General features: G+C 40.1%; 1 long non-coding RNA gene across 3 annotated transcripts; it reads right to left on the minus strand.

Annotated features, from left to right (window-relative positions):
• Positions 1 to 4,096: 4,096 nt before the first annotated feature.
• LOC121886760 lies at positions 4,097 to 6,993 on the minus strand. 3 transcript variants are annotated; one of them, XR_006092843.1, is made up of 4 exons: positions 6,582 to 6,993; positions 5,303 to 5,362; positions 5,090 to 5,200; positions 4,097 to 4,355 (listed from the first exon to the last, which is right to left on the minus strand). It is a non-coding gene; the product is annotated as an uncharacterized LOC121886760 (long non-coding RNA). The 3 variants fall into 3 exon arrangements; XR_006092842.1 differs by having other exon boundaries at positions 6,334 to 6,993; XR_006092841.1 differs by having other exon boundaries at positions 6,187 to 6,993.
• Positions 6,994 to 9,127: the final 2,134 nt, after the last annotated feature.

Raw genomic sequence — 9,127 nt, forward strand, 5'->3', positions numbered from 1 at the left:
ACGTTATGTCAGAATTATAGTCCTTTCTCACAATGTGATTAGACTTTTTTTGTATACCTGCTCCATGCTCTCTGCTGTTTTCTTTGCAGCAGAACGTTATTGATATTGATAGTATTTTACAATACTTTTCCCCATCGTTTTCATCAAAGTTCTTTTACAGTGCAGCTAAAGGATGACAGCAGAGCTTTAATACAGTGAAGGACTTTCAGGTGACTCATCCCAGGACTCCGGGAGGGTTTTTTTTTTTCTCTCTTTCAGCTGTCTCACCCTCTCACTGGTTTCTACATTGATGCCCAACAGAACAGGCTAATTTGTCATCCCCAGTCCTCCCTAGTCATTACTTTTATCCCCTCATCGCTCTTTTCCTCTCTCGCCCTCTCTCCTCCCCAGTCTCCCACTAAATATTTTCAAGGGGTGCACAATGACTCAGCACATGTTTCTCATGGAGGTCACTGGTAATGCATATCAATGGTAGTGTGGCCAGATGGCTGGTGTCTGGGCAGGGAGGATGACACAAGGGCAACAGCATTACAGCAGCAGACAGCCTTGCTTTTCCTGCAGGTAGTGAGTGTGTTTCCAGAGAAAAAAGTTAAAATATAGCCTTATGAGGAAACTAAACAAGAAAGTATTACATTATGACATGAAGGTTTTCTTATAATAATGAGAAACTTTTCTCGATATATATAAAGATTATTTTTCTCATTATAAGAAAAAAAACCAACTTGTTATAATGAGATGCTTATTCACGTTAGAATAAGCACATTTTCTCATTATAATGAAAATAAATACTTGTTATAATGAGAAAGATATTAAGAAATTAAACTATCTCATACAAACTGCTGTGTTGTTGCTGCTGAAATGGATGCACATGAAAGTTTGAATGAATTGATCAAGTCTTACTTTATTTTAGGCTCACACATAATGAAATTCTGTTCTTACTAGACAGTCTAGATGGGGTTGTTATCAGAATGTGGACACTCAGAAGAATATAGTGTAATTTGTGCTTCACATTGCAGAAAAATCTTTGAAAGTGACATCTAAGATGGGTTTCTGAAAGCCCATGGGACGTGTTTGTCACAGTAAAAGCACCTACATAAATTCCATATTATGGTTATTACAGTTGTCCATCGTTGGAGGTTTGACAGGCGCCCTTTTAATTCTGTCATCTCCCTCTGCATTGCTTTAATGGCACTCGACTGTTGAATAAGTGCCACCAGTTGTTTATTTTGATGAGCCCAATTCCTCATATTCACACAATGGTAGCGGATGGAAACACACATAAATTACACATAAATTGTCTGATTTGTCACATTTGCATCTGAAACCGGTGACCTCTTCCCCACAATTACTTCTCACTATTGTTGAATATGGCGTTCATGTTATCTGTCTTAGACTTCTCCATTTTGAATAATCTTTTAATCAGTACACCTCATTTGAGATCAGATATGTAGTTTGTGCAGCTTCACATCTGCATGACAACAGTCTGGGGTGAAAAATGTCTTGTGTTTTGTCAACTCAATTTTATTTGTGTAGCAGGTGAAGCTGCTTCCCGTCACGCTGCGTCCAACCTCTGTTAGCTCGATAACCGCTGTTTACAGTCTTTCTCTATATTCTGCTCTAACCTTTACGTTTACGTTATTGTCTGTGCCTAGTTCACATATCACTAGAATCGCTAGTTTTCATTCTGAAACATCACGTTAGTGCGTAGCCTTTCGTTGCTACCTAGCATACAATTTTCAGTTTGGGGAATGTTCGCTGGATCTTATAGCGAACGCTCACCTAAGGTAATTCAGGAATGTTTTCTTAACGTTCCTGGAATGTTCATTTTTGGTAACATATGGCATCATAACTGTGACAACTGCCACATAAAATACCTATAAGTATTTTTTTATTCTTTGCAGCTTCCTCACAAGGCAGAAGGAATTACTGGGTATGCGGCCAGTGCCTTTGAGGTCAGCTGCCAACCATCATACATTCATAACCCTATACTCAATTCATCTTGTCCATCTCATGGTGGTAATACTGTCCTTGCCCCTGCAGCTCCTTCAACCTCTTTGCGGAGGATCGGTAATAGCAATTTCTCCAAGTCATTGAAGTGCTGTTCGCCTTGTCCACCCATGGTCTGTCCTGCTGTTAACAGCAACACTGCCACTACAGACTCCACAACAATATACTATTCAAAGTACTACTACTATTAATAGAACACACATCTCAAACTCTGTACTGTATTTTTTTTTTTCTTACTGTATTTTTCACCCACCCACAAAATATTCACACACACATTCTCCACTTTCTCCAATTATTGACAGAACATATGTTATTCATTGTAGGCTAAGAATGTAATGGTTTGATCCCACAAGGCACATCTGCATCGTGTTCCGGCTCCGACACGGCTGCCGGAGCTGATCGCGGCCATCCTAGTGAATGCATGTAATCCCACCAGACGTGCTGCAGCGCGTTTCAGATGTGTCCCAGAAGTGGCCCTGCGCTCCGCTCTGCTAAACCTACGTGCCCAGTCTGTTTTTGACAGAGGCCACATCAAGCAGCACAGAGCAGATTGAGCTGGGCAGGAAGTCAGACACAGAAACAGCATAGATTATCCGGTCAATTTTCAAAATAAAACACCCTGTGCAGGCTCCCATTCATATATATATCAACAATAAACACAATTAAAAAAGACTCGTGGCAGCTGGTGACTCAAAAAATTGGGGAGGACAGGAGGAAAACCAACATGGAATCTTACAACAAACCACAGAGACATTTAACCATCAGAGATGAAATTAGTGACCAAAGAGACAGAGAGCGAGAAGCTGTATCTGACTCACGTTATCTGACGTCTTCTTTTTTCTTTCATGGAGATGAAGTATTCATGTCATAACGTCCATTTATGGCTGTTGGTCATCTTGTCTGTTAGTTAACAGAACTTTGTGGCTGTTGGTTAACCAGTCTGATATCATGAAAAACAATGGCAAACAAGCTAATTCTCCTGGTTGTTTCTCCAGTTGCTTCTCTCTCCAGCCTCCCCTGTGGCGTCCTGCCGCTGCTGCGCTGCACAGTCCGGATTCAATCTCCTGTTAGCTTAACAACAGTCCTCAACAGTCCTTAACAGTCCTTCCATGGATGTGTAAAGAGTCCTTCAGGCTGCTACAACAAGCCACCCTTTGCGTTAGCTAACGCAAGGAGCTATCTACTGCTCGTTCTCTACTGCTGCTACTCTGCTTTACAGTGGAGAGAATTGAAGATGAAATCTGGAAACTATCATTGGACCAACGCGATATATTATTGCATTCTGGTTGTTGATTGGTTAGGGAGGATGTCCTCCCTTGGAGCGTCATTTTATGTGTCTTGGCCAATCATAGATTGGCATGAAAAAAAAATGACGTACATTAAATTGATATAAGAGACCACACCCTGAGGAGGACAGTAGGAGCCTGTCCTCCTCTGTCCCCCACTGCCCCCCCCCACCACTTCACACACACTGCTCTGTCTTCTCCTGCACTGCACGTGTCGCTGTTGAATCATTTTAACTAGAATTTTAAAAAAACAAACAAAAAAAAACTTTATAAATAATACTGAGATTTGGTAATGGTTTATTTCAACCAAATATTCTTTTTTATATTTTGATCTCCCTCTTGCCTCTCAAAAAATAGAGGAGGAGCAACCTCCTCTGCCTCTATGGACCAGCCTCCACTGAAACAGACAAATAAAGAAACCATTTAACTACATAGCCAACTTAGCCAGAGTAGAAGCACAAAAATAAAGGAAAATGACCAAATCAACAAAATCTGAGTAAGTCAACAAAATCAGGCAGTTTAGTTGCTGCTACTGCAGTAGTTACAGTGGACTAGAGATGCTCATTTGGCTTTGACTAGGCTGCCATAATTAGTATAGTAACAGTGCGACTGAATTTTAAAAGGTGGATGGCTTGACCGCAGTCAAAGTGCTCCGCTTCTGAAAGTCATGGAAGGACACCATGTGGAGGACGTAACAAAGCCGCATCAGAGCCGGATTGCATCCTCCACCTCTGTTGCTGTTATATCTTTAAATATTTTAACAGATTCCTAAAACAAAATACAGATTTCAGTTTTTGTCAAGTAAAGCCTTTTATTTTTCGATTACGATTTTACCGTGAAACTACATTTATATGAAAATCAAAGACTGACATAAACTGTAGTTAGTCTCTATTACAGTAATAGCCTACCAATCATTGTTCTGCAGAGCTTTAATGTTTGGAAGGGGAGCTTTCCAAGCCTCAGGCTGAATTTAGCTCAAAGATCACAAGTCCCCATTCAGCAGAGCATTTTTTTTGTTGCAGCACCAGGATTTGCTCCATCAAGTAAGCCCAGGTAGTTTATCTGTAAGAAATAAAATCATGGAAAACAGTAGTTACTAACCATTCATTACAATGATTGGATGCAGTGTGTAATCATGAAAGGGCAAGTGGCAACCAGGAATGCAGACAAAATACAAGCATTAAGGAAGAAATGGTCATATAGAAAGGAGCGGGTAATAGATCAACTCTGACAGTGTGTTAAAACCATTAAAGGGGGATATACATTTATCAACACAGTCGAATCTTTTTTCTTAAGGGCCTTTATTTCAATTAGACAGAAACAGGTAAAGTGCAAAAATGTTACAGATTGAAAAGAAATTGCCCAGACAGCACAGCTATATAGCACCAACGTTGATGCACCATATGGGGAAAAGTAAGTGCTACGCAGTGTAGCACTTGTTTGCTCATTGGCCAGACATTGCTTACTGCAGCTTCACCGATGTTTCACCTCCCTCTGCGCATTCTTCATCAGTACAGCCCGATGGGGGAATGCTGTATATCCTACACATTGCCCACATATATTTGCACTGTAGCGCACCGTTATATAACCTTTGTCAATATGGTAATATTCATTATAGACCTATATCATATATTATATTATGCCTAATAGGCTTAAATGGAGTGTGAAACACATAGCCTAAATGAATTAACCTGTATTATTTCAATCAATCAATCAATAAATCATGTCCAACAGGACAAAATCATAAACAATATATGAAGAAATTAAGGCCTCCTTGGGTGCAGTCTGTCACTCACCAGACGTTGCCACTCCTGACACACTGCCTCTGCCTCTAATGTCAGGGTCCTGCTGCGTGCTGCTGATGCTTTGAATATAATGATTTTTGGGTCAAATTGGGCATCAGCAACCTATAGATCAGCACAGTTTCAGAATTATGTTAGTATTTTTTTAAAACCTTTGTTTTATGCAGTACTGCTGTAATTATACAAACAGAAGCCATTTCCACTTACTGACTTGCTTCCATTTGATGGCCGGGCGACTGGTTTCTTACGGTTAATTTACAAGCATTGCTGGAGATAGGTAATAGAGGTTATAGGGAGATAGGTTAATTTATCTAAAACTTGCAACCTAAGTTAACATTTCTGTGGATGTACATGGAGAGAGTTCTGTAGGATTTTTTCTGTAACGTTTGTGTTTTATCTAGGATTCACATGCAGTGTTAAGCTAGCAAGCCAGCGTATTCACGTAGCAGGTAACATTAGCTTGGTGTTGAGTTTGAATGTAACAGTTAGAGGGAGTACACATGGAAAGCAGGTAAATGGGTTTCAAAATCATGCCATATTCATAGAGGTGTAATAACTAATGTCATATTCTGTAACGTAACCATGTGTATTTCTTGCCTTGACAAAGTTAGCTAGCTAAATATAGTTGGCTGTCAAGTAACGTTAATGAGGATCTCAGCACCAGGCTGCCAGGTTTCATGTCACTTCAAACTGTCTGTTAAAAATGTTTTGAAATGTGTGAACCACACAGAAGCTAATTTGTGTAGGATAATGTGTACAATTCATAAACTTAATTAGACGTATAGCTACGTTAGGATTTAATGGGAGTGCAGGAAAGTCAATTCACAGTCAAGGTGCTGAATGTCTGCTCAAAGTGTGTTTGAGGGACATGTATAATCAGATGCGTGATGATTTAGCCTACTCACAATTGTTCATTGTGTGTAAAATCTATTTTTAGTTAATTGATTATTCATCCATGTTACCGTTGATTGTTTATAGGCTATTTAGCCTAATTTGCCTGTTGCCTTACTCTGTTTTCATGAATGGGAGACTAAAAGAGAAATACATATTTGCAATATCATGTTAGAAATAAAAAAAGCTTTAAATGTTACCTCAAGTATCGAAAAAGGAGCACAAACAGTTGCTTTAAATTAAGAGGCAGAGTCACTTGTGTTGATTAACTGTGATCCTTCCATAATATTGGAAGAGAGACTGAAGCAGAGACTGTTTATGTGTAGTGACACAATAACAAACCGTACCTGTAAAACACAATCGGCATGCAGAGGGTAAAGGAGAAGAGAGAAAGACAGTCATGCTGGTGTGATTTCGTGTGTGTGTGTCTGACTGTAGTGGGGGTTGAAATGTGTGAGTCTGTGTGTGCAGATTCAAGTGTTTAGAAACGGGTTTGTATCAGGGGCGTTGTTTCAGCAAAAGCCGAGGTATGGTAATGTGACATGACGTCATAGAAATACTCAGTGATGATGGAATTTGAAAAATTTGCACTTACCTAAACCTTTATTTAACAGCCGAGTCCCTTTTACTGGCCAGGTATATCCACACGTTCTGATAAATAAAGGCTAGTCTCAATTAGACGCTGGATCTAAAGTAATTGTTTTTGCAGTTACCATGGATGCAGTTTTTTTTTTGTTTTTAATCATCAGTCAGTAATGAGCAAAATTCTGAAACGCAGCAGTGAGACATATCTCCATTTTCTTTCTCACTAAATCCATTTCAGTTCAAAGGGCTTTATTGGCAATAAAGTTTCAAAGCATCAAAATACAATTGTCCAAATGACAGTACACAATAACAGTAACATTCAGAACATTCTCTCTATCTCTCCCCAGCTGATTTAGCTTGATGCACAACTTAGTGGCTCCTTTTCTGTAGCTCTCCCTCCGTCCTCTCTTGTAAAACCTCCATTCATCCCAGCTACTCTCTCTCTCTCTCTCTCTCTCTCTCTCTATTTGATTTGTTCTACTTGCCACACCCCAATTGATGCCTATGGTTTGTATTTATTTGGCTACAGAAGCTTGGAGCTGTGTGGGCACAGCCACATTGTGTTCTCGGTTGTAGGCAAAGGGGGATTTATATTGAATTATTTAAGTAAAATATTGGCTGCAGAATGACTAAGTTTCTAGTGAGGGTTTATGTTATTGATTGGTTTATAATGGCTGGCATGGATGGCTTTAAGACTGATAATTGAAATTTTCAGTGTGGTTAATGCACCCATCTTCTAAAGGCCTCTCAATTTAGTTCTAGTTCCAAATGAAAAGACCCAGAGAGCAATGTAGTGTTTAAAGGCCTCAAAGAGCTCTTACATTCAAATGACATTATCGTGTGTGTGTGTGTGTGTGTGTGTGTGTGTGTGTGTGTGTGTGTGTGTGTACGTGTGCACAGTGCACTAGTCAGAGTTGGCAGATGGAAAAGGTAGCACAAACAGGTTTCTTTAAATGAAGAAGCAGAGTCACTTGTGTTGAATAACTGTGATTGTTCCTCAATATCCTTCCTTAATAGAGACTGATGCAGTTTCCACCTGCCGTTCTTGCTTGAACTTGCTGTGTAGGTGTGACAGAATGCATTTGTATGTGTGTTTTAAACGTGTGTGTTTGTGAGTGTATAGGTGGATGTGCTTTCCTATTGTAACCCTGCTGATTGGATTGTGTTTGACAGATATGGAGTCTGGAGAGCAGCTGACCTCCCCTGCAGCCTCTTCCACCCTCTCCTCCTCCTCTTCTTTTTCCTCTTTGTCATCCCCTGCTCCCCACTCTTAAGAGCAGCCTGGCCCCAAGACCCTGAGCGCTTGAATCCACCTTCAGCACCTCTGATAAGAAACACTTTTTTTCACTTTGTCAACGCTCCATCGATCCTCCATCATCTCCCAAAAACCATATTAACAGAGGAAAAATACCAGGATGCAGTGCAAACAGTTCTCATGTAGCTAGCCATGAAAATATGCCAAATATGGTCACCTTCTTGTCTATGAAAAATTTGTTTCCTCCAGTATTAATTATAGTTATTTTGCAGCCTGTGTGAATGCTCCTCTTTCCCTGGTAAGTTTTTTTTTCCTGACAGCTTGGGTTGCAATTGAAAAGCTATTGCATTAATGAATCCAAAACAATTAGGGGGCTCTTTTGTGTGAGAAACACACACATGCTTCGCCAAGTGTGGGGAAGGAGTAGAAAGAATAAAGTAGGAAAAGCTGCACATGACAGTTCTTTGTTAAAACCTTTATAGTTTCTGTATGTCGATGTTGTACAGCACGTGTGCTGGGTTCTACTTGCTTTTATGTTCTTGGTTATCTGATTATCCGTGTGTTTTGGAAGGAGGCAGAAAAGGAAGTGATTGGATAGGAGCTGCGGGGCTGCAAACCTTGATGTTTCAAATTTTGAGAGGCATGTGCTGAGTCCATGGACCAGTCTCAGTTACGTAATTGCAGAGGTTTGCGGGCACGCGGGTGTTTGCAGAGCCTGCCACAAGAAGCATGCAGCCTGTTTAATAGTGATTGTTTCTTCATTTCGGCAGAGCAGCTTGTGTTTGTGTCTTAAATTGTTGACAGTTGGTCTGATGAAGCAAAGAGTTCAGTGATACCGTTAAAAATCCAATAATTTGGCTGATAAAATGAGGTTCATATGGGGGGCCTATGAACCAGTGATTTGAATCACTGACATTTAGGGGAGCAGCCCTAGTAATGACCAGAGGGTCAGTAGACCATCTAGCTTACAGGGGGAGGTGGGATGGGTTCTGGGATGATCTTATGAACTCTTTACGTGCCTATCTGTTTATTCCTATCTGTTGGTGGCACCTATAAGTTATTTGATGTCCACCTAGATCATATTCTTCATTTATGTTTGAAATCTGTAATTTTGTCAACCTGATTGTTCGTATTATAAATCTACTACATGCTTGATTCTGTACATATAACATCTTTTGCAGATTGTAAAGCCCCCCAGAGAGGCTATTTTCATATAATTTATGTCTATACATGGGTTTTCTAGGGTGTTTGTTCACATACAACCATCAGATATGACCCGTTCTGAATGTAGATGTGCACTT

This window comes from Thunnus maccoyii, chromosome 20 (genome assembly GCF_910596095.1).
Source record: "Thunnus maccoyii chromosome 20, fThuMac1.1, whole genome shotgun sequence".
Lineage (NCBI taxonomy): Eukaryota > Metazoa > Chordata > Actinopteri > Scombriformes > Scombridae > Thunnus > Thunnus maccoyii.